Source organism: Neophocaena asiaeorientalis, unplaced genomic scaffold (genome assembly GCF_003031525.2).
Source record: "Neophocaena asiaeorientalis asiaeorientalis breed wild unplaced genomic scaffold, Neophocaena_asiaeorientalis_V1.1 scaffold114, whole genome shotgun sequence".
NCBI classification, from domain to species: Eukaryota; Metazoa; Chordata; class Mammalia; order Artiodactyla; family Phocoenidae; genus Neophocaena; species Neophocaena asiaeorientalis.
Genome location: NW_020173116.1, coordinates 8,391,942 through 8,416,514, shown reverse-complemented (window position 1 = coordinate 8,416,514; position 24,573 = coordinate 8,391,942). Strand labels below are relative to the sequence as shown.

Genomic DNA, 24,573 nt, shown 5'->3' with positions numbered 1-24,573 from the left:
ACAATGGAAAAACTCGCTTTTCCCATTTCTAAAACTCTAACCCTATTTTCTGAAAGTATCAGTGTTATGACGTGCAAATTCAGTCAAACAGAAATCAATCCGACCCACGCTGGGGAGGTTTTGTGAAAAGAAGTTAGAAGTATTATTATTAGCAAACATTTATTTAACTTTATATATGTTCTGTGTAGTATATACTTTTCCTTACAATAACCTTATGAGGTAGGTAGTACTATTATTCCCATCATACAGATGAGGAAACCAAGACAGAGTGCTTAACTAACTTGCCCAGTTCTCACAGCTGGTGGGGGATGTAGCTGAGATTCTAACCCACTCCAGAGTCTATGTTCTGTGAACTTTACAGTAATGAAACCAACCGCAGCAACTTCCATTTGTTGGCCAGGAACTGAGCGTTTTAAAGACACTACCCACAAATTCTTCATCATGGTATCCGTTACCCACTGCTATCACCCCACTTACCTTTGAGGAACTGGAAGCTTCAAGAATTTAAAGAACTTGTTCAGGACCCATAGCCAGTAAAGGAGAGGCAGAAGTCAAAGCCATTTCTTAACCTCTCTGCCATGGCGATAAGTGACTTCCAGCCTGGTCCTACGGTACAAGCTTACTGATTCCTTCCAGTAAGACTGCTGTCCACGCTGTCCATCAGGGCTCCTGGGTCCTCACTGAAGACAGAGCACTAACCTTTATTATCAGAGCTCAGGCTCAATAAACTTCCTGGCTTATCATTTTCAAGTTTTTAAAGATAATGATTTCTATTTTAAGGTTTATGTGAATTTGTATTGTCCATATCTGTTGAATTCCAAAGGTACACAAACCCATGCTATTGGTGAAGATCTTCTACAAGGGCTCAATTTGATGAGAATGTTACGAGAATATCTTGGAGAGCATTGCGTAGGAGTGGGAAGATTTAGAATGAAAACTCTGTGTCGGTCCATTCTGCCATTTCAGGCAAGCGATTCCTCCTCTCTACATTGGTAATACACCCTAACTCCCAGGTCCACTGCAAGGAACAAATGTGGCAATACATGAGTTATGTGTGGGTGAGCACTTGATGTATTGGAAAGAACTATGTACAAATAAATTCCTTAAAAGTCATTACCCTTTATATTACTGCATGTTTGTGAGCTAATACACGGATGTTTTTAAGCTAAAAAAAAAAAAAGTCATTACCCTTTAGTACTTCGTTTCATATACCCACTTTTTCTCCAATCCTCTTTTTTTGTTGTTGTTTTTTTTGCGAAACACGGGCCTCTCACTGGTGTGGCCTCTCCCGTTGCGGAGCACAGGCTCCGGACGCACAGGCTCAGTGGCCATGGCTCACGGGCCCAGCCGCTCCGCGGCATGTAAGATCTTCCTGAACCGGGAAACGAACCCGCATCCCCTGCATCGGCAGGCAGACTCTCAACAACTGCGCCACCAGGGAAGCCCTCTCCAAGCCTCTTTTTACCCACCATGTCCCCAGAGCTATGAAGTTTGGGCTCCTCCTCCTTTAGAATCACAGAACATGAAAAGAGCAAGGAAGGCAGACTAATATGCTTCTACTCTTTTTGAGATCTGCCCAACAGAGACTGCCAGCTGAAGAACTTTTAAATTTGGCCAGTGCTTCCTACAGAAACAAGAAAAAGGAAGTCCCAGAATATTTCTCACTATTTCACCATTTCCAGTTAATGTTTCTCCTTCTCAAACACATTCATCCACCTCCTGTAGTCTTCTTACTAGAGGAAGCTACAGGCCCTAGGTTAAAAAGGGAGCACGGCTACATAAACTGTCCTACTAAGGTTACTAAACTGGATTTGGAACGTTAAAGAAGATTTCAGAAGAGTCATAGCTTTTGTTTTTAAGCCAAAGGGACGTGTTCTCAATTCCAAACAAAAGACAACTGAATCCTCCAGCTAAGGTGTATGCCCCAGTCTCTTTTGCATTCAAATGATTTTTTTTTTAAATAAAAGCTGTTTTTTAAGTCTGGTTGGCTCTACTGAATCAGAGAACCTACATGAGTCATTCTAATTCAGATCTTGACCCTTCAGGCTTTTTAGCTTGAGAATACCCATTTTGTTGGAAACGAAAGCTTGGAAAGTTGAACTTATCCAGAGAAAACAAAGAAGGAAGGAGAGAAAGGGCACCTCCGACAGAAGGGATCATTTACACAGATGCTACTCTGTCAGAGCAAGGAAGCTACTCTGTCAGAGCAAGGAAGCCTTCGAGAGCAAAGCTGTCAAGTAAACTGACAAAGCAGCCCTTCCACACAGCCTTCCTGCTTTCCTACATGTAAGCTGCTCTCAGGTCGTTCTCCTGCGTGGAGGCCCATTTCCAACCCTGCTCCTTCGTTAAGACTCTCCGGATCCTCTCACCAACCTTCTGCATCCTCCCCCTGGGAAAGCCCTAGTTTTTTGCTTTGATACTTCACCCATATGGCCTTGGCCACTTCAGGTTTGTCCTCCCTAGATTGAAAGAAGGTCCACTGACTACAGGGACAAACTACATGAATGTCCTCAGCGAAGGGCCTGATATACAGCAGGTACTTTGTACACGTGTTGAGTTGAATTAAATTGATGGCTCAATTACTGAGAATCCTGATCTTCAAACAAGGCGAAGATCCTCGGGGCAGGAAACAGCTGTCTCTTTAAACAGACATTTCCCAGATATTACTATGCTATTATTATTACTATTATAATTCAGTTTCTTCTTCCGAGGTTATTACAATATAGAGGAACCCAGAAGTTAGAAACAACAAATCCCAGTTGAGCACTTCCCTAAGTTTTAAAAGCTATCCCAAGAGCCAAAGTTTGGGGAAATAGAAAGGGGTTTCCTAAATAGAAAAAGTATAAATGGAAAAAAGAAAAAATAAATAAAGAAGTGAAAGTCTGAGCTGAAGGCAGGGTCGGGCAGGCAGAATTTGGGGAAAAAATATAAAGTTGATTAAGCTGGCACAGTCCAAAAGGTCCCAACCAAGGTAACTAGGGGCTCCGCGTACAGCCAGCCTGGGGCTGCTAGGGCGTGCCCGTTCTAGGAGGCCAAGAGCTGCCCCAGGGCTGTCCTGCGGTGAGCCCCTGTGGAAGTCCTGATGCCTTAAGAGAGCAGGTCCTATATGGTCAGAGGTTGAGGGACCGTGCATGACTTAATTACGCATTAATTCAGCTTAAATATTTGGAAAACTCTACCTGCTTCACCTTATTACTGCTGGCCTATAGTACAGACAAAACTTTTCTAAGCTGGTTCTCTACCAGAGCGACCGAGCTTTCCCTGGGAGTGAGGTATGGTGCAATGAGCTCTGAAATAAGAGGGGTCGGTTCCTTGTTTCTGGGTCTGACCCTCGTAGGAATTAGTTAAGTGAGTCAGAGCAAGTCGCTGCGCTTTTCTGGGCCTCTTTCCGCATCTGTAAGCGGGGGCTAGTCCAGCTCGGAAACTGTATGATCCCAAGGTTTCCCTACGCAGCTTGCTGGAAACATCGGCACCTCAGAGGTTCTGACGTGAGGGGATAGTATCCCACACTTACTAGGCAACCTGTCAGATGAATGACAAGGCGATTCCTGTTCAGCAGCCACCCTCCCATGCTAGGGGCGCCGTCTGGCCCGAGAGGACAGGCAAGCCACGCATCCTGTTGGTTGAAAAAGCCGGCGCAGGGTCCGCGCTTGGCGCAATAGGATTCCAGGTTTTCGATATCTCCGTGACCCGAGCGCGACCTGTTGACCACTGCGTCGCCGCGGTTGCTCGGACACCGCCAATCAAGGCGCGGCTTCCCGAGCCGGCCCCCGTGGAGGCGGAGCCAGAGGAGAACGGGTGGGGCTCCCAGGTGGTTCCGCCGTGGGGCGGCGCGGGACTGGGTACCGGGTCCAGCTGAGACAGACGGATTTCCAAAATTCCTCATATCTTTGGATATAAGTATTCCTATAGGCATTATTTTCTCTTAATTTGTACCTTAACGAGTAAGCAAAGAGCTCAAAATATGCGTCTGTGATTTTTCAGTCACTCGGAAATAAAACTGTGCTTGTGAAAAGCGTCTTTAAATCCTTAAGAGGAGATCCCACAGGCAAGAATTGTTTTACTATATGTACTGGGATATTAAACTGTGTCTTAGATTTTAAAACTCAAAAAGTGACCAGATTACTTGTAGGCTCAAAGATCTAATAAAACATAGTTAATATTAGAACTGAATAATTCTGTCCTCGACAGAAAAGTCTACTTCATCTACAGGGTTTACTTTTCCTACATTCTTTTAATGCCTTTATAACTTTAAAAGTATGGAAAGGTTTGATCTCAGATCATAAATCATTATGCAAAGGTAGTAGATTGTGTACCATTGGCCCTGCAAATGACATCTGCCAACCACACCCCCAAAAAACAAACAAAAACTCAGCAGTACTGAAGATTCTGTTCAGAAGGCAAGTAGCACAACGCCCACGCCCACGCCCACGCCCACGTTTGCCAATGCCACCTTAATCCCTGCTGTCCACACCCTGCCAGACTCATATTTCTGGGTCAGGTGGGTGAGATGGAGCGCACAGCATCCGCTGAGCCAAACCCACTGCCTCATGCTGTCACACCAGGCGGTCCTGTCTCCACCTTCACCCCATGCCTTCTCCCTTCCCTGGGACACTTGCCAATTATATGCAAGTCACTGCAGATGACTCTATGCTTCTGTCATTTACATTTATGTGCCCACAAGCATAAATTCTTAGGAAATGTTAAATATTAATTATTTAAACTGTAGACAGATAAGAGCAGAAGTTTAGGCCACTTTGAAGTATTGCAAAGCTGACATGGACTTCAGTTCAGCCAGCCACAGGATGGTTCACCTCATTTTTGTTTGCTGGTCTGGCATAAGAATACCTTTAGCACAGTTGTGATATGCCATTGGACTGAACTGTCACACATTTGTTTTGAATTTACATTTTACAGATATTTTGTATCCTACCATCAAACTCAGTAATTGGCATTTATTATTTCACTCCCATCCTTAAAGTAATGTCTAACCTGAGTTTATCATCCAGGGCCCGTATTGTACTTTCAGCCTCTTTGTCCACAACTCAAACCTTCCAGCAGGGAGACTAACCTGGTCCCTGCCTTTGACCACACGTGCCTTTACTCCAACACCCCCTTCACCTGGATCACCACAACTTGGGAGCCACAGGCCTGCCCAGGGCCTACAGGGCGAGCTCAAGCTCCTCTGTCTTCACTTGACCCTTGGGGACACAACAGCCCCAATCATTTCTTTCCACCTGTCCAGACTCAGAGCATCAGTTGTCAGTGCCACACACCTGGCACTGCCTCCTGCCTTGTGACAGCCCTTACATTGTTATTTGACCTTTGTGCTGGTTACTTTTCAGGTTGAATCGTTTTTCCTTTTCCTTAAACAAGCCCGTCACTGGCACTGCTGGGCTTATGATCACGATTAGAATCTCGGTGGGTGAGGGGCAAGGATGATGATAAATGAAAAAAAGGAGGAAAAGCAATTTTCCTGAGCCCACCACAAAAACTGGAGCCAGAGAAAAATTAGAATGTTAATTCAAGAGAATTGTATGTATGTATGAGAAAGAGTCTGAGAGAGAATTAATGCTACACAGTAGCATTCCCAAATAGAAAGGAGGAAGTGGGGAGTGAAGCACCTGGATCAGGTGCTTGGTCGAACCTTGGTCGGCACTGTTGGTCCAGGGAGTTTGGCCGCCCAGGGGCTGCCTGAGATAGCTGGGGTGGGCAAAGTCCAAACAGACATTTGTATATATTGTGATATTCTTCAATTCACTGTTCTTTGTTTGAGGAGTGAATGTAGGCTTGCGGCTCTCAACCTAACATCTTCCATGAGGAACAGGACGTTTAGGATAGCTCTTCTGCCCTTGACAATTACTGTGTTCACTGTTACTCGACATTTAAAAATAATAGCTAGAGGGGCTTCCCCGGTGGCGCAGTGGTTGGGAGTCCGCCTGCCGATGCAGGGGACACGGGTTCGTGCCCCGGTCCGGGAAGATCCCACATGCCGCAGAGCGGCTGGGCCCATGAGCCATGGCCACTGAGCTTGCGCGTCCGGAGCCTGTGCTCCACAACAGTGAGAGGCTCGCGTACCGCAAAATAAAAAATAAAAAAATAAAAATAATAGCTAGAATTTCTTGAATGCCAGACAATGCTCTAAGCACTTTAAATATATCACTTCATTCAATCCTCACAAAAACTCCAGGAGGGAAATACCATGATTATCCCCGTTTGACAGACAAGGAAACTGAGACATAAGATCAAGCAACTTCTCCAAGGCTACTCAGCAAGTAAAAGGTGGCTGGAGAATCTGAACCCGGGCAGCCTGCCTCAACACCCCACCCTCGTAATTATGTGCTGTGATGGTCAATTGCTGGCTTTAGCTTTCTGCAAAAGAAATGTTCTGCTGTCTCAGCTGTACAGTATTCACTTAGAACCGGATATTAATGCCACAATGAAAACCTCGCTGGACTTGAATGGGCTTTTAACAGAACATTTCAATTTTAAATGGCATAAAGCAGGTCCATTTTCTAATTGCCTCTGCCTTCCACACTTCCTGTTAATCAACCCTTTTGCAACTCAGTGTGGCTTTTCAATGAACTGGATGCCTTTGAGTCTACAGTCATATCCCAATAGCTGAATTAAGACTTGAACAATATTTTATCTAAGCAGGAAGTCCCAAACACTTGAAAATTTTAAATCACTCTTCAAAATAGATACTTACACCAAAAGCTGGCAAAACCAACACTCCTGGGATGAGATTTTGATCACATGGAAGCGATATTCAGGAATGGGCCTGAATCTTGTCTTGGCTGAGTCATCCTTGTCTTGTGGTTCCTAAGGAGAGGAGTAGACAAACTGGAAATGGCAATGGGAGATAAGACATCTCCTCATTTTAAGGCCCTCTGACCCTAGGGCAGGGTGACCTGGCAACACTTTGTATGCACAAGACTTGGGGACAAGGCTAGGGCCTCTCTCTCCTTCTAAGCTCAGATCTCTCTACCGGCGTCTTGCCAATCCTGGAGGGGCAAATATGTGGTGGGAGGAGGAGAGAAGAGGCTCTGCCCACCAGAAGAGGTAAGCTCTGGTTTTGCTGCCCTCTTCTCCCCTTTGCGAAAGAGCTAAGTGCCAGAGGGAGAAACACACCTGGTGGCCACCTTCACACTCTAACCTTGGCACCAGCAGCATCCTGAAATCTGATCCAATTAGATCAATCGCAAGCATGTGGGATCTTCCTGGACCGGGGCACGAACCCGTGTCCCCTGCATCGGCAGGCGGACGCTCAGTCACTGCGCCACCAGGGAAGCCCAGTACTCACACTTCTTGAGGAGTGAAGGGAAGAGGAAAGAGAGGAAGAGGATAACATTAAACGAATCACAACATTCTCACTGATGAATCTAATTGTGAAAATCTCAGGTAAAATACCAATAATTTGAATTTAAGAGAATATTTTTTAAATCAGTTTTTAAAAAACTGTAAAAGTACATACTTTTCTACCAAGCCATTCCACTTGGTTTCCTTGAGAATATGTAAAAGAGTTTTTATGACAGCAAAATAATGGACATCATCTAAATGTCCATCAATAAGGAAGTAGTTGAAATTATGGTATATTCTCATTGTAATATAGTAGTTTAAAAAAATAAGTTTATTTGTAATAATGTAGAAAGATCTCCAAGGTATGTTATTGAGTTATTTTTTAATCAAGTTACAGAACAAATGCAAACATTTTATGTTAATACGCACGTATACACACACACACAATTATATTGATGCAGTCATACGTTTGCTTCCACTCACAGCTCATTGGCCAGAGCAAGTCACATGACCCCACCTCATTACTAGGAGATGGGGAACTTCGGGAAGCACAGGATAGTCACTGGGCAGTGGGAATTTCTCCCTGCCATATAAACTGAGGCTTGGGCTTTGGGAGAACAGCAGTCAGAAAGAGTTGCAGCCAAACACACTCTGCTTTCCACTGTGCTACATGGAAATAAAGTAAAGAAGAGGCTGCCTGGTGGAATGTGGCAGCAAAGGCATGCGGAGTACATGGAAACTCAGAAACACACACACACGGCCCAGCTACAATTATATACTAAGAGTCTCTTACTCAAATAGAAATGCAGTCACAGGGTTTATAATATTATATGCCAAGGGCTTTTGTAAAATGCTAATATAATAATGATCATTTGAAGATTATATGTTCTAAAAGTATCTATTAAAGACACCATTATGTTGCCATAAGCCCCAATTCAAATGCACTACAAGCTTCTCTAGGAATTTAGTGCTATGGAAAAGTGTGCCTCTGGTCGGGTTGTTTTTTGTTTGTTTGTGGGGTTTTTTTGGCTATGCCTTAGGCTCACCTGAAGTATCTTTCTGAGGTTATTTGCCTCCCTCCCATCTTTCACCTCTCAACTGTTATAATTCTACTCTGGTCTCAACATTTTTGAAAGTGTGTATGGGAAGGACCTTTAACTGTAGCTCAGTGCCTTTCAAGAAGTGAGAAGAGCATAAATAAAATCTCAAACAGAAAAATGGAGGCATCTTTGTACGATGCCTTCCAAAGCCTGCATGGCTGCTGGGAGGGGCTGAGCAGGAATTGCAAGATGAGGTGGGGCAGGATGACTGCTCCGCCTATGGGAATGGGCCAATGGGCACTCAGATTTCAGAGCTCAGAGGTCCCGGGGAGAAAGGCGGCTGCCTTTTTCTTTACTTGAGGCTCCTTCCCCCAGCTCCCTGCCCTGCTGGAGGTGGAGAATCCCGCTGTGACTGAGGTTTCCATGGGGCAAGCTGAGCCCCCCAGGCCTCACTCACCCAGAGCCCCCCACAAGAGGGAGCCCCTGATCTCATCTCTTTGCTTAAGTTGGCAGGAGTTTGCCCCCACCTTCCAAGCCCCAGAGCCTGCTCTCCCCTTCACCCTACTCAGTTTCACACGTGTCCTTCCTCCTGAGTGATAAATTAACCTGGTTCTTGAATCATTCACAGATAATGGACAGAGAAGTATTGATTTTTAACTGCAGTGAAATTTTAAGCAAAACTCCAGAAAGTCCTTACCTGAATGCCACTTTTTTGTCTTATGAAGAACTCTTTAACTGAAAGGATGGCTTCAAAAGAATACATAATTAGTAGGTTTCTTCCTTCTATTGAAAACTTTTCCATCTTCTTGATGAAAGCCTAGTGCTAACGCAAAGCTGCGAGCCTGTCTTTAAGACCCCAGCTACATTTCCTGAAAGAACAGGACAAGAAGTAAATGATGACTAATGTGAAACACAAATTCCACAGAAACATTCTGTGAAAGAATAAATTTATTTACATAGAGAAGCAAAAAGGTGATTGTGTCTCCCTTTAGTGAAAGGTACCTGTTAATTGTATAAAATTAGGTGCCCAGTGTTTGGGACATATTGCTCTGTATGCCCTCATCTATTTAGATACACATGGGTATCTCAGTGACTATATAATTGATTATTGTAATCAACGGCCCTTCATTTTAAATAGAACTTCCAATTTGGGGGCTTATAAACCAAACATCAGAAAACTGATAAATATAAAATAATTTCTAAAATAAAATAAAATAAAATAATTTATGCCCCTGGGCCACACCTATCCTATCCAAAGTGTACCAAAAGGAAGTTTGTAGGGTATAGGAATCAGAGATGATGGGCCAAGGGGCCCATGCACTGAATAAAGACACCTACTAGCTGTGTGACCTTGGTCAGGTTAATTACAGTCTCTGATCATTTTTCTCATGTGTCATGTCTCATTTGACAGGGATCATAAAACATACATGCCTTCATACCTCCCAGGGTGATGTAAGGTACAAATGTGAAAGAAAACAAACTACCCTTCTTAAATTCTGTATATCAAAATAACATCATGTACCTGAACTCAGATCTCTAGGACAGGAATTGGATGAACTATCGTGTGTGCATATGAGGTGGGCCTTTAACTGCAGCTCATTGCCTTTCAAGAAAGGAGAGCTCAGTGGGAGACGGAGTCAGGAGACTTCTTTCTGGGCCCAGAGCGATGAGCATGGCTGCAGAGGAGAAAGCAAATTGTGAATAACGTATAAGCTTGTAGATTCAGAGGACCCAGAATGTACTGACCCAAAGGGCAAAGCACAGGGAAATACACCTGGAAGGAAAGTAGCACCTGGAGGAAAAGGGCTGCAGAGAGATAATAAGGAAGTTCAGGGAACAGGCTGGTCAGTCTGGGTTTCCTATAGGTGTCCGTCAAGCTGCTAGGACAGACATGGAACAGACTTGGAAGGAGCCTGGCTGTGAACCAGAGGATGGAATGCAAACAGACTAAAGGAGGTCCCACAGCCTGACAAGAAGGGTGAAGACAGTCAAATCGATGGACAACAGCTGTGGAGGCCCAGTGAAGCCAACTCTGCCAGGGCTGCCCTGGACGGCACACTCCCAGCAGCTCAGAATCCACTCTCGCCGTGGCCAGGTCTCCTTGTGCCCTTGAACCTACCCAAGATGCTGGTCCAGAGGGCCACGGAGAAAGCAAACATCACCAGTAGCCATGCTCGGGGCCCAGTCACTGACAAAATCCTCCTCCCATCCCAACCCAGATTTGATTTTTTTAAACTGGGTAATGGAAGTAGAATTTTACCCTGAGTGCAAACAGGCCTTTATATTTACTGTTCGTCCTCCTGAAATATTCTTTCCCCAGATAGTGAAATATAAGTTATAAATTAATGAAATATAAGTGTTAAAAGTGTTACCGACCTGGGTCCTTGGGACTCTTTATTTTTTTTCATTAACTTTTACTGGAGTATAGTCGTTTACAATGTTGTATTCGTTTCTGCTGTACAGCAAAGTGAATCTCTTATACATACACATATACCCCTCTTTTTTTGGATTTCCTTCCCATCTAGGTCACCGCAGAGCACTGAATAGAGCTCCCTGTGCTACACAGTTGGTTCTCATCAGTCGTCTATTTCATATATAGTAGTGCACATATGTCAATCCCAGTCTCCCAATTCATCCCACCCCCTTCCCCCACACACACCCCGTACCTATATTGGACTCTTTAATCAATAGAAATTATAAGAGGCCAGACAAGGAATTCAAGCAAGGCTTTACTGGGACTCGTGCTGTAGAACCAGGGAGCGAAAACAAGGAACAGGTGCCCTTGCTCGCTCCCTGGGGGCTGGGGGAGGGGTGAGCTGGTCCCTTAAATGGGGCGAGGGTGGGGGTAGATCTGTGGGGGCCAAAGTGGGGGCTTAGGTGGTCTGCCCACCCCCTTGGTGGCGCCGTGCGCAGGGATCATGCGCAGGACCCTGCTTTTGCTCCCAGCTCCTTAGAAGCGTCAGTTGATCGGTGGCCTTTTTGTGTCTTGTTGTTCCTAATTCGCCCCAACTGCGCATGTGTGCAGTTATTTTTAGCCCCTTATAGTTTCTTTGCATTCTGTTGCTAGAGGAGACATTTGTCCAGGTGCAAGCACTGCAGCAAAGAGTCCCAGGTTCCAGATCACAGCCTGTCTCAAAAGAAAAAAGTTCTTATTTCTGTGAAACTTAGGATGAATGCTTTGGAAGTCCTAGATGGAGGTGAGTCACTAAGTAACATTGCTATGGAGTTAGGAATGGGTAAAACCCACCCTGGGGGAAAGTGACTGGGGGAAGGAACAAGCAGTTCTACAAATCTCAGCTTGCCAATCTTTAAGCTCTATTTCCACTTTACAGAGAGTGAAACTGGAAATCGTTGTTGTCTGTGACATGTTATGAGTGTGATTTTTGAAAAAAAGAGAAGTAACTCTCAACAGTATACAAATATTCAAAGGAAGTAGCCTTGACCCTAACAAAAAGGTAAAATCATGACTCTCATTCAGATATAAAAATGAACACACGTTAAGGTTCTATTAAACTCATCAAATGAAAGAACCAGGCGGATGTTATAAGTGCTTCAAAGAAAAAATTTTTTTAAATTACATGGAGTAATTTTGAATTGAATATACAAATAGACACAGACTGGCTCTTCCACAGGAGAGGGGGAAGCCCATCTCTACCAGATGGGACAGAATTTGCTTGTCTAGCAGTTACCCACACTATAGATTTACAGTATCAATCTGATAAGGCAGAAAAGTACACTATAGACAACACATCATTTTCCACTGAGGTACAAATAGTTTTTCTACAGCCCTATACCAAAAGATTGATTTTACATCTTGACATAAGCCAAATTAAAATGAGGTATCTAAGATCTGTGTATGGTTCTATGATTCCAACATTTTCAATTAACTGGTTAATAATTAGCCCCAGTCACTTGAATAAGAGAGTCTTGGGTATGATAGATTTTCTTTCACTGGATGAAAAGACTTAAAGAAAAGTTTCTATATTTCCTAGTTAAAAAAAACCCCAAACAAACAGAAATTGATTATTTTTTCCAAACGTAACCTAACAAATGAACATTAAAGTAAGTGCCGGGAGAAACTGGGTGAAGGGTACCAAGGACTCCTCTGTACTGTTTTTGCCACTCTCTGTGAATCTATAATTATTTCCCCAAAAATGTTAAAAAGCAAAAGACCATTAAAGTACAGCACCAGGGGAGACCCCCCACAAAGATTGCACCTTGCCTTCCTGGTAGAATGATGGAAGGCTCTCCTGGGCACAGGGAGTGAGGGGCAAGGGAGGTCTGCTCCATGGATTCAAGCTGAGGGATTATAAGAACTGCATTTCTCTGCCTAAAGAAGGCATGGGTATTACAAAACCAAAGTAGTCTGAGCAGGGTGAAGTGTGGAGAACTTGAACCTGGTAGCAGTAGATCTTATCAGGAGATGGAATTTTTTTTTTTTACATCTTTATTGGGGTATAATTGCTTTACAATGGTGTGTTAGTTTCTGCTTTATAACAAAGTGAATCAGTTATACATATACATATGTTCCCATATCTCTTCCCTCTTGTGTCTACCTCCCTCCCACCCTCCCTATCCCACCCTTCCTTCTGTTCTTGCTGGGTTCAAGGCAGAAACGACCAAGATAGGGAGAGAAGCGCTTCTGAGCACAGCCTGCTGTCACTCAGATACCTTTCTGGATCAACTCTGTGGACACATGCCTAAATCAGAGAGGAGGTGCAAGGAAGGTGAGTCAAAGCCAAAAGAAACCTCCTCAAACACAGGAGAAGGAGGCAACCTGTGGGGCAAACCCTCCCAGGGACAGCCTGGCTTTGCCTGCCCACCACTCAGGCCCACGTCTTCTGAAAACAGCCCCTTCACTCGTAGGTCCCCTTGGTCCCCACTGCATCAGTTTCATGGAGACTTTAAATCAAGTGGTGGGTGTGTGTTGGGCCGATCAGAGGCTCTTGTCCGGTAACTTGACCTCTGAGGGGATGGATGTGAGGCTGGACCAGGGTCAGGGCTCTGTGGCCCAAAAGGGCACGTGGGGACTTCTAGCCTGTTGGTGATGTTCTGTTCCTTAACCTGGTGGTGGGTACATGGGAGGCCAGTTTATTATTATGTCCTTGTTCTTTTTTTTTTTAATTTAAGTATAGTTGATTTACAATGTTCTATTAGTTTCAGGTGTACTGCGAAGTGATTCATACATATATATTCTTTTTCAGATTTTTTGCCGTTATAGGCTATTACAAGATTTTTTTTTTATTGGAGTATAATTGCTTTACCATGTTGTGTTAGTTTCTGCCACATGGCCAAGTGAATCAACCACATGTATACACACATCCCCTCTCTCTTGGACCTCCCTCCCCACAGCATCCCACCCAAGTGGGCCATCACAGAGCACCAAGCTGAGTTGCCTGTGCTATACAACAGGTTCCCACTAGCTATCTATTTTACACATGGTAGTGTATTTATGTCAAACTTAATCTCCCAGTTCATCCCACCCTCCCCTTCCCCACTCTGTGCCCACATGTCCGTTCTCTACGTCTGCCTTTCTATTCCTGCCCTGCAGATAGGTTCACCTGTACCATTTTTCTAGATTCCACATATATGCGTTAATATACGATATTTGTTTTTTTCTTTCTGACTTACTTCAATCTGTATGACAGACATAGGTCCATCCACATCTCTACAAATGACCCAGTTTCGTTCCTTTTTATGGCTGGGTAATCTTCCATTGTATATATGTACCACATCTTCATTATCCATTCATCTGTCAATGAACATTTAGGTTGCTTCCACGTCCTGGCTATTGTAAATAGTGCTGCGATGAATGTTGGGGTGCATGTGTCTTTTTTTTTTTTAACATCTTTATTGGGGTATAATTGCTTTACAATGGTGTGTTAGTTTCTGCTTTATAACAAAGTGAATCAGTTATACATATACATATGTTCCCATATCTCTTCCCTCTTGTGTCTACCTCCCTCCCACCCTCCCTATCCCACCCTTCCAGGCAGTCACAAAGCACCTAGCCGATATCCCTGTGCCATGCGGCTGCTTCCCACTAGCTATCTACCTTACGTTTGTTAGTGTATATATGTCCGTGCCTCTCTCTTGCCCTGTCACAGCTCACCCTTCCCCCTCCCCATATCCTCAAGTCCATTCTCCAGTAGGTCTGTGTCTTTATTCCTGTCTTACCCCTAGGTTCTTCATGACATTTTTTTTCTTAAATTCCATATATATGTGTTAGCATACGGTATTTGTCTTTCTCTTTCTGACTTCACTCTGTATGACAGACTCTAGGTCTATCCACCTCATTACAAATAGCTCAATTTCATTTCTTTTTATGGCTGAGTAATATTCCATCGTATATATGTGCCACATCTTCTTTATCCATTCATCCGAAGACGGGCACTTAGGTTGTTTCCATCTCCGGGCTATTGTAAATAGAGCTGCAATGAACATTTTGGTACATGACTCTTTTTGAATTATGGTTTTCTCAGGGTATATGCCCAGTAGTGGGATTGCTGGGTCATATGGTAGTTCTATTTGTAATTTTTAAAGGAACCTCCATACTGTTCTCCATAGTGGAGATGGAATTTATTCGTTTTCTTAGGTTTTAGGACTTTCAGTTCTTATGCTGTCAGAAGTCAAAATGAATAGTGGCAGTAGTCCCAATGTCAGTGTCAATTTCCTGGCTTTGATCTAGCTGTATAAGATGTTCATATTGGAAGTTGGGGGAAAACTACAGGGGACTCTCTCTACTATTTTTAAAACTTTCTGTGAGTCTATAATTATTTAAAAATAAAAGTTAAGGGCTTCCCTGGTGGCGCAGTGGTTGAGAGTCCGCCTGCCGATGCAGGGGACACGGGTTCGTGCCCCGGACCTGGAGGATCCCACATGCCGCTGAGTGGCTGGGCCCGTGAGCCATGGCCGCTGAGCCTGCGCAGCCGGAGCCTGTGCTCCGCAACGGGAGAGGCCGCAACAGTGAGAGGCCCGCATACCGCAAAAAAATAAAATAAAAATAAAAGTTAAAAAAAAAAAGAACGATGGCATATGTTTCAAAGTTTACGGAGCTGACTTTATGAACTTTTGCTGACAGAGGCAGAACTGTAATCTCTGGTATGTTGGGTCCATTGTGGAGTCAGATGCATTTGGGGTACACACGGGCCAAGTTAAGGTTACAAGTATCATTCCGGGATTACTGGAAATTTCTCCATCAGCATCTTAAGGATCATCATAAGAAAATTAACAAGAAGTGGAGGCGCTTTTCATAACCTTCAGGGAAAGACAGACACAGGAAAGAGCTTCCTTTTGCTCGTAGACAAACGTCTAGTTGCCAGAGAAGAAAGTAGCCTGCGATTGTTTCTCTTCTCTCTCTGTAAATGTTTTCAAAGTCAAAGATTTGCAGGGGACCTCTTTTCACATGCTCAAGGGTAAACCTAGACCTGGGCCTGACGGTGCACGTTTCCCTTGAGAGGAGGAAGCCCAATGCCATGGTCCCTGACACAGTTGTTACCACCAAGCACTCAGTGTCCCTGATCTTTTTGGATGTCTTTATGGCCTGGCAAAGGCTTTGTCAGCACAGGGTCAGACAGTCTCTGGACATTCTTTTTAACTTCGGGTGTTAACCTTTGGCTGAGCCACAACTGGAACTTCCATGACGTCCTGCTCTATCTGCCCTCCTCTCTCCCTTGTCTGCCTTTTGCCCTGGAAGCATCCTTCTTTGTTCCCACCGCAGAGACTCACAGTTAAGGATGTAAAAGATTTCTTTGCAGACTGAACAAGCTAAAATGGGTCAGTTGCCTGGCTTAGAAGAAAAGTAAACAAGACCCCCATTGTCTAGTGACCATCATCTTTTAAAACAGACCTTCCCTGAGGAACAGGGGATTGTTTTGAGAAAGCAGCTTTTTGTAATGTGTTGAGTGGCATTGTCTTACAGTCATATGTGGAGAGTGCTTTATGTGATGTTTTCAGCTGATATGGGTGCCCCAGAGCCTGTTTATTCCAGTGGTGTAAAGTGTACCCTTCTGTCCTACTACAGTAAGAATCACAGAGAGTGCAGCTTACCAAAAATGAAGACCCTTTTTGTGACCTTGTTATTGTATTTAAGAGCCCTGGTCACAATTCTTCTTTTTATGCAAGAGAATAAGCAAACCCTTGGTGTGTCTCCAACAGGATTTGTAGCCATAGGTGAAAGAATGCTGTCCAGTCGTCCAAAAAGCAATTTACATGAGAAATCAGAAAACTAATCTTTTCTGATGTTTAATTTCACTTAGATAAATACTTTTTGAGGTTTAATTCCCTTAAAATTGCATTTTTATTGCAAATTTGGTCTTTTAATAGTTAAATTCACACAGCCACGCACTGTGCTGTAGGTAGATAACTAATCAAGATAAGCGCAGTTTTTCCCTTAGGAAACTTGCACCTAAATTACCACATCATCAATAAAGACTAAATATATAACAAGTGAAGGTCTATAATGGCGTAAAATTGTAATCAACTTGAGTTGCAAACAAGAGGCCTTGGTAAATAAATTATGGTCTACACAAACAAGCCATTAAAAACGGTGTGTAGAAGTCACATTTAATGACTCGGAAAGGTTGAAACACTATCATAAGTGAAAACAAAAAGACCTCAGCGTAATATATCGTGTGCACCAAGTAAAAGTACTAGAAGGAAGTATACATCATTGTAGGTCAGCAGAGGTTATCTCCAAATGGTATGATAATGGGGAATTCTCATCTTCTTCCTTTTCCTTTTTGTAGTTTCTAGATTTTCTATAATAAGTGTGTGTTATTTTAGAATTTGAAAAACTTATAACCATTTCCCCCTTAAATGAAAGAAAATACATTCCTAATGTCATTTACAATAAGAAAATCTGATGCTAGTCAATTATTTTCTTTAAGCATATATATGTGATTGCTTGTCTGTGCATAAATTATCTCTGGAAGGAGACCAAGACTGCAATATTGGTTGCCTCCAGGGAGGGGAAATGAGTGGTTAGGGACACCAGTGGAAAGAAGATTTTTCACTAAATATTGTTTTATGTCTTCTGAATGTTATACCATATAAATATGTAGCCTATTCAAAAAATTAAAGCTTGAAAATTAAGAATTTAATCAGTATTAGCTGAAACTAAGCTTTAGAAACCTTAATCAAGTCCCTGTGTTGACGTCATTGGCAAACCTTCAATGCCTGGGACCACAACCAATACACCCGGTAAGGACTTTTCCCAACTCACTCACTACGAAATAACACATAAGAGGACCACGCATTCCTAAAGCATGGTCATGGCTACTCTTCCCAGGAACCTGATTGCTGGGGGTAGAATATTGAATCTAATATGGTCTAATGTGGTATAAGGGCTACAGTTGGCAAAGCAACCTGTCAGTTAATTCTGCTTGCTACACAGTTGTTGATTCACCGGGTAGAGGGAAGAAGGGGTGAAGGAAAGTCATTGATTTAATTGACTGGGTAAAATATGTTGACCTCAATGATCAAAATTGAGCATAGCCTTAGCATCATTACTCTGATGGCCATAGCAGATCTTTCTGTGTGTTGTGTTTCTCTATGAGTCCTGGGATGCCCTGAGCCCCCCTTTCATGGACCACCCTTTGGGATGCAAGTCACTGTTCTGTACTGTCTGCCTAAGGCTCCATTCAGCTGCTCCTCCCATGAAGCTTATTCTCACTGCTCTGCTTTTGGGCCATTCAGGCTACTTGGCACTTCTGTGGCACCGTGACTCTAGCACTGCATTCTCACATTGAACTGACCGCTGGGGTCCTCTCCCCCAGGCCCACTCACCTTTCCCTTTAAATGTAGCACTTAGCCATGTCTAAACATAAAAGAAACCAATATATCTTTAAATGCATCAAAGAATAGCCAATAACAATGTTTCTCAAACTGGACTCCCAACCCTATATTCCTTAAATTTCTTTTGGAATATCTATGAATGTTCTATGGAAATTTATTAATTTTGTTTTCATTTCCATTATTCACCTTCTTTAAAAATATGTAGCTATATTCTTGATGAATTCATGAATATTTGAATGATGTCCTGCTAACTGGTGGGATTTGAGTGACCATATTTACACATGTTTATTGATGTGTTGGTGTCAGAAATTAAATGCCTCAAATAATTAGACAAGCACTGGGAGGATACCATGAATATGAGATGATGCATTCTGCCCAGTAAAGGCCAAATGACTGTCAAAGCTACCTCTATGTGAGAAGCTTTCACTGTAGTTTGATAGAGACCAGTGGTGGGGAAAAGTCATCATGTCACATCCAGCAGTGGAGACTGCCCCGGGGACAGGCAGTGGCATTCTCATACACAACAGCACCGTATCCCTGGAGAAGTCAACTTGAATTATACTGGGTTTGGTCACTTTTTCATGTTTATTTCATAAATTGCTTTGGGTTTTACCATTATATGTGTGCTGTAAGCCCAAGGAGTTTACTACTAGCTTACGTTGTTGCATGTTTAAGAAATATCACACCGTAAGGCAATAGTGGCTGTTTTCTTTTCCTTCCACATATTCCTCAAGAAACTCTGGCTTTTAAGAGTCTGTCTTTGACAGAAAACAAACTTATGGTTACCAAAGGGGAAAGCGGTGGTGGGGGGAAGGGGATGAAGGATAAATTAGGAGTCTGAGATTAACAGATGCATACTAATACACATAAAATAGATAACCAACAAGGACCTACTGTACAGCACAAGGAACTATATTCAATATCTTGTAATAACCTATAATGGAAAAGAATCTGTAAAAGAATAGATATAAATATATATAATATAAATGTTTATAAATAGATTTTTACATATACATATGTGTATATATATATATATAACTGAATCACTCCGCTGTACCTGAAACTAACACAACACTGTAAATCAACTATACTTCAATTTTTTTTTTTTTAAAGTGTCTGTCTTTGGACTTATCTACCATATGCACTAACGCTCTAAAAGTTAGTGACTGTTTGCTTTGCCTGCTTCCTATACCACCTACTATAGTACTTAGCAAATGTCTATAATCATTATGATGACAGGCAATAAGTGCTATGTTAGCATTGCCCTCTTCCAGCATTTGGACACAATGGCAAGTTTCCCGTTGATGTTTTCAGTGAACCTACATCTTCAAGTCCAGCCTCGTCAAAACTATGCCAGAGCATCGTTATCCTTTGTAAAATTTCTTGTACTGGTTGGGAAAATCTTAACTGGTGTCTTGGCCCTTGCTGATAATTATTCCAATAAATACTCTCTAAGAAAAACTTTTATGGTGCACACTTTTTACCGGTATATGTGTAGGCAGATGGGTCCCCTCATCCGCTATTCTCAGCACATACGTTATTTCACTAAGGGCCTCAAGACATCCATTGCCTGTGGCCTACCAGCATGGGGTACCAAGCCTGGTGGACCCAACGGACGAAACCAAAGAAAATCAAATAATGATTTAGTGAAGGAGGAGGAATAGCTCAAGAAACTCCAAAAACAGATCTAACTACTAGTTCAAGTTCCTTTAATAGGTTAATTATATGCCTCACTTTAGCAGCTAAAGAAAGAATGGTCTCGATTTTTGATAAGAATTTGATGAATTTGCTCATGTATGATAGTTCGGAATACGTCTTCTTAGATGTTCTACTGCTTAAAGTAGGTATGGTCAAGGTGGCATTCTTTTGTACTTAGCAATTTTCAGCTCCTTATTAATCTTATCATCTTCATTCTTGATGATTTTATCATCACCTTTACATGGGTGTGAACCACATGCTCACATGTTCTAAGGCCGAGTCAGAACAGAGAAACATAACTCTTTACTCTTTTTCTCAAGACAAGAAGGAGTTGGCAGTTTCAGACTCCCGAAACTTAGATCCAGTACCATTTGGTGTAAACCCAAGGAAAGGGGAACTGAAATGAATACTGTTCATGGCCAAAAAAACTTACTTACATTTGCTTTCATCACTAAAATCTTAGTAAAGATAAGTAAGCTCCCAAACTTTCCCTATTTAGGCAATCTGGCCCACTTCTCTGTGCTTATGTCTCTCCATCCCAAAAGCTGTTATACTCGAGAAAGATACAGCTGTCATCATTTAAGCAAAGCAGTGAAAATTAAAGCTAGCTTGAAGCCATGTATGGTCATCACAGTTGTGTGAAAATGCACTAAAATTAGATTTATGGGACCAGGACAACCTTTAGAAATGATCACTTCTCCCAATCAAACTTATGCTTCCGGGTAGTATGGATTATTAAGGTGGAGCAGTGACAGCTGAACAAGTTTAGGAGAAAGAAACAGTTTAATCCTATAGAGGTCACTTGTGACATTTATGCATAATTTCCGTAAAACAGCAGTTCTCAAAGTGTGATCGGTGGACCCCTAGGGGTCCCTGAGACCTTTTCAGGGGGTCTGCAATTTAAAACGATTTTTACAGTAATATTAAGATATTATTTTTCTTCATCACTGTATTGACATTGTTATTGATGTCACAAAGGCTATGGTGGGTAAAACTGCTAGCATGTTAGCAGGGAGCCACGCAGTGGCTCCACACTGTATCGGAAGTCATTATATTCTTCTCCACTACATACAAGGGGGAAAGAAAAGAAAATTTCACCTAAGAATGTCCTTCATGAAGCAGTAAATCTATTCACTTTATTAAATTTCAACATTTGAGTTTTTTTCAAATTAAAATTATTTATTTTATTAAATATCAAACCTTTGACAACATGTATTGTGACAAAATAGTACATTGCTGTATACCAAAGTACAGTGGCTGTCCCCCTAAAGAAAAACTGATGATTGAGAGATTATTTGTGTTGTGAGCTGATCTTTTTTCACAGAACGTCATTTTTAGTTGAAAGAACAACTGATAGACAAACTATGATTATTCAGGATTGGGTACTTGGCAGATGTTTTCCTAAAAATTAGTAAAATGAGCCTATCACTTTAAGAAAACTACTGACAGTATTTGTTACTCATGATGAAATTTATGATCTCAAATGAAAATCAGAATTTTGGAAGATTAGTGTCCACCACCACAAACTTAACAACTTCTCAACACCTAAATATTTTTCTGATGAGATTGATTATAACATTAACAACTGTTTTAAATATTATATGCTAAATTGTGTCACTATTTGAAAGATCTGTATGCTCAGTGAACCAATATTTTCCAAATGACCAACACATGATATTACAAAATTATGTGTGATCAAAAGAGACCATTCAAAGACAGACCAATGAGTTTAATATAACAGAGATCAACGTTGCTATTTTATTTCATATTATAAAATCAAGTGGGATTTATCCTAGGAATGCAAGATTGGTTCAATGTAATATACCTTATTAATAGAATAAAAGACAAAACCCACATGATTATCTCAAAGGTATGCAGAGATGCATTTGACAAAATCCAACATCCCTTCGTGATAAAAACCCAACAAACTAGGAAGAGAATGGGATTTTCTCAACCTGATAAAAAGCATCGATGAAAAACCCACATCTAACGTCAGACTTAAGAGTGAAAACTGGCCGCTTTCCTCCTAATTTCAGGAACAAGACATGGATATCTGCTTTGGCACTTATAATCAACATTATACTGGCAGTTCCAGCCAAGTCAATTAGGCAAGAAAATGAAATAAAAGGCATTCAGATTGGAAAGGAGGAAGTAAAACCCAATTTTCAGATGACATGATCATATATAGAAAATCCTAAGGAAGTCACTAAAAACAAACAAAAAACTATTAGCACTAATAAACAAGCTCAGCAAAGTTAGGGGATACAAGACCAATATACAAAAATCAATGGTACTTCTGTAGACTAACAATGAACAAACTGGAAGTGAAATTAAGAAAAAACTTCTGTTTACAATAGCATCAAAAAGAATAAAATAGGGGCTTCCCTGGTGGCGCAGTGGTTGAGAGTCCGCCTGCCGATGCAGGGGATACGGGTTCGTGCTTGGTCCGGGAAGATCCCACATGCCACGGAGCGGCTGGGCCCGTGAGCCATGGCCGCTGAGCCTGCGCGTCCGGAGCCTGTGCTCCGCAAGGGGAGAGGCCCGCGCACCGCAAAAAAAAAAAAAGAATAAAATATGTAGGAGTAGAATTAAGAAAAAGTGGTGCAAAACTTATACTCTGAAAACTGCATAACATTGTTGAAAGAAATTAAAGAACACCTAATTAAGTGGAAAGACATCCCATGTACAAGGATTGGGAGACTAAATATTGTTAAGATGTCAGTACTCCTCAGACTGACCTACAGATTCAATGCAATCCCTATCAAAATCCCGGCTGACCTTTGCAGAAATTAACAAGCTGAACCTAAAATTCATATGTAAATGCAAGGGACCCAGAAAAGCCAAAACAATCTTGAAAAAGAAGAACAAAGTTGGAAGACTCATACTTCTTGATTTCAAAATTTACTACAAAGCTACAATAATCAACACAGTATGATACTAGCATAAGGATAGACACATAGACTGATAAAATAGAATTGAGTGTCCAGGAATAAATCTTCACATTTATTGTCTATTGATTTTCAAAAAGGATGCCAAGACCACTCAACGGGAAAAGACATGGTGTTGTGACAACCGAATCTCATCAGGCAAAAGAATGAAGTTCCTATATACAAAAATTAGCTCAAAATGGATCAAAGACCTAAATGTAAGTGCTAAAAATATAAAACTCTCAGAAGAAAACATAGGTTTAAACTCCATGACCCTGTATTAGGCAGCGGTTTCTTAGATATGACACCAAATGCACAAGCAATAAAAGAAAATATACATAAATAATTCATCATTAAATGTGAAGACTTTTGTGCCTAAAAGAATAGAATCAAGAAAGTGAAATGAGGGACTTTCCTAGCAGTCCAGTGGTTAAGACTCTGCGCTCCTAATGCAGGGGTCATGGGTTCGATCCCTGGTCAGAGAAAGTGAAATGACAATCCACAGAATGAGAGAAAATATTTGCAAATCATATATCTGAGAAAGGTCTTATATTTAAGACCTCGTAATTCAGGCTCATTATTCAGCAACAACAGCAAACAAGTAACCCAAATTAAAAATGGACAAAGGATCTGAGTAGACATTTCTCCAAAGCAGATATACAAATGGCCAACAAGCACGTGTAAAGATGCTTGTCATTAGGCATTGGGGAAATCAAAACCATAATGAGGTAATCCTCTACACTCACTAGGATGGCAAAAATAAAAAAGGCGGATAACTACAAGTGTCAGAGAGGTTGTGGAGAAATTGGATCCCATATACATTGCTGATGGAATAGGAAATAAGACTGTGGAAAGCCATCTGGCAGTTCTTCAAAATGGTAAACATAGAGTTACTATATGACCCAGCAATTTCACTCCTAGGCAGATACCTAAGAGAAATGAAAATATATATCTATACAAAAACTTGTACAAAAATGTTCATAGCAGCATTACTCAAAATAGTCCCAAAGTGGAAATATGGCCAAATGTCCATAAATGAAAGGATAAAGAAAATATGGTATATGCATAAAATGGGATATTATTTCACAATAAAAAGGAAGGAGTCACTGAAACATGCTACAAAATAGATAAACCTTGAAAGTATTATGCTAGGTGAAAGAAGCCAGTCACAAAGGACCATGTAATGTGTTCCATTTATATGAAATGTCAGCATAGGCAAATTCACAGAGACAGAATATAGATTGGTGATTGCCTGATGCAGGGCCATGGGAGTGGAGGGTAAGAGAAACTAGGAGTGAATGCTAATGGGTACAAGGTTTCTTCTCAGGGTAATGAAACTATTCTAAGATTTATTGCGGTGATGGTTGCCCAACTCTGAATATACTGAAAACTATTGAATTATACACTTTAAATGGATGAGTGGTATGCTATGTAAATTATATCTCAATAAAGCTGTTTTTTTAAAAAAATATTTATTTGGCTGAGCTGGGTCTTAGATCTTCATTGCAGCACACAGGATCTTAGTTGCAGCATGCAGGAACTTAGTTGCAGCATGCGAGATCTAGTTCCCTGACCAGGGATCGAACCCTGGCCCCCTGCCTTGGGAGCACAGAGTCTTAACCACTGGATCACCAGGGAAATCCCTAAAGCTGCTATTTTAAAAAGTACATATGAAAATCTAGATACTTTCTTTTGAGACAGTCATTCAAGAGACTGGCAAAAATGTAAAACAATGCCACTCTTCTCACTAAAATTTTTGTTTTAGAAAATATCCTTACTTTTATTAAAAATATATTGTTTATGTAACATATAAT

General features: G+C 41.7%; 1 protein-coding gene across 1 annotated transcript in view; it reads right to left on the bottom strand.

Moving 5' to 3' along the window:
- VWA3B (von Willebrand factor A domain containing 3B) overlaps positions 1-3,612 on the bottom strand; it is a 206,246-nt gene extending 202,634 nt beyond the window's left edge. The window contains exon 1 of the mRNA XM_024743834.1: positions 3,515-3,612. The gene's annotated coding sequence lies outside the window, so the exon portion shown is untranslated. The remainder of the gene's footprint in view (positions 1-3,514) is intronic.
- Between the last annotated feature and the right edge of the window lie 20,961 nt (positions 3,613-24,573).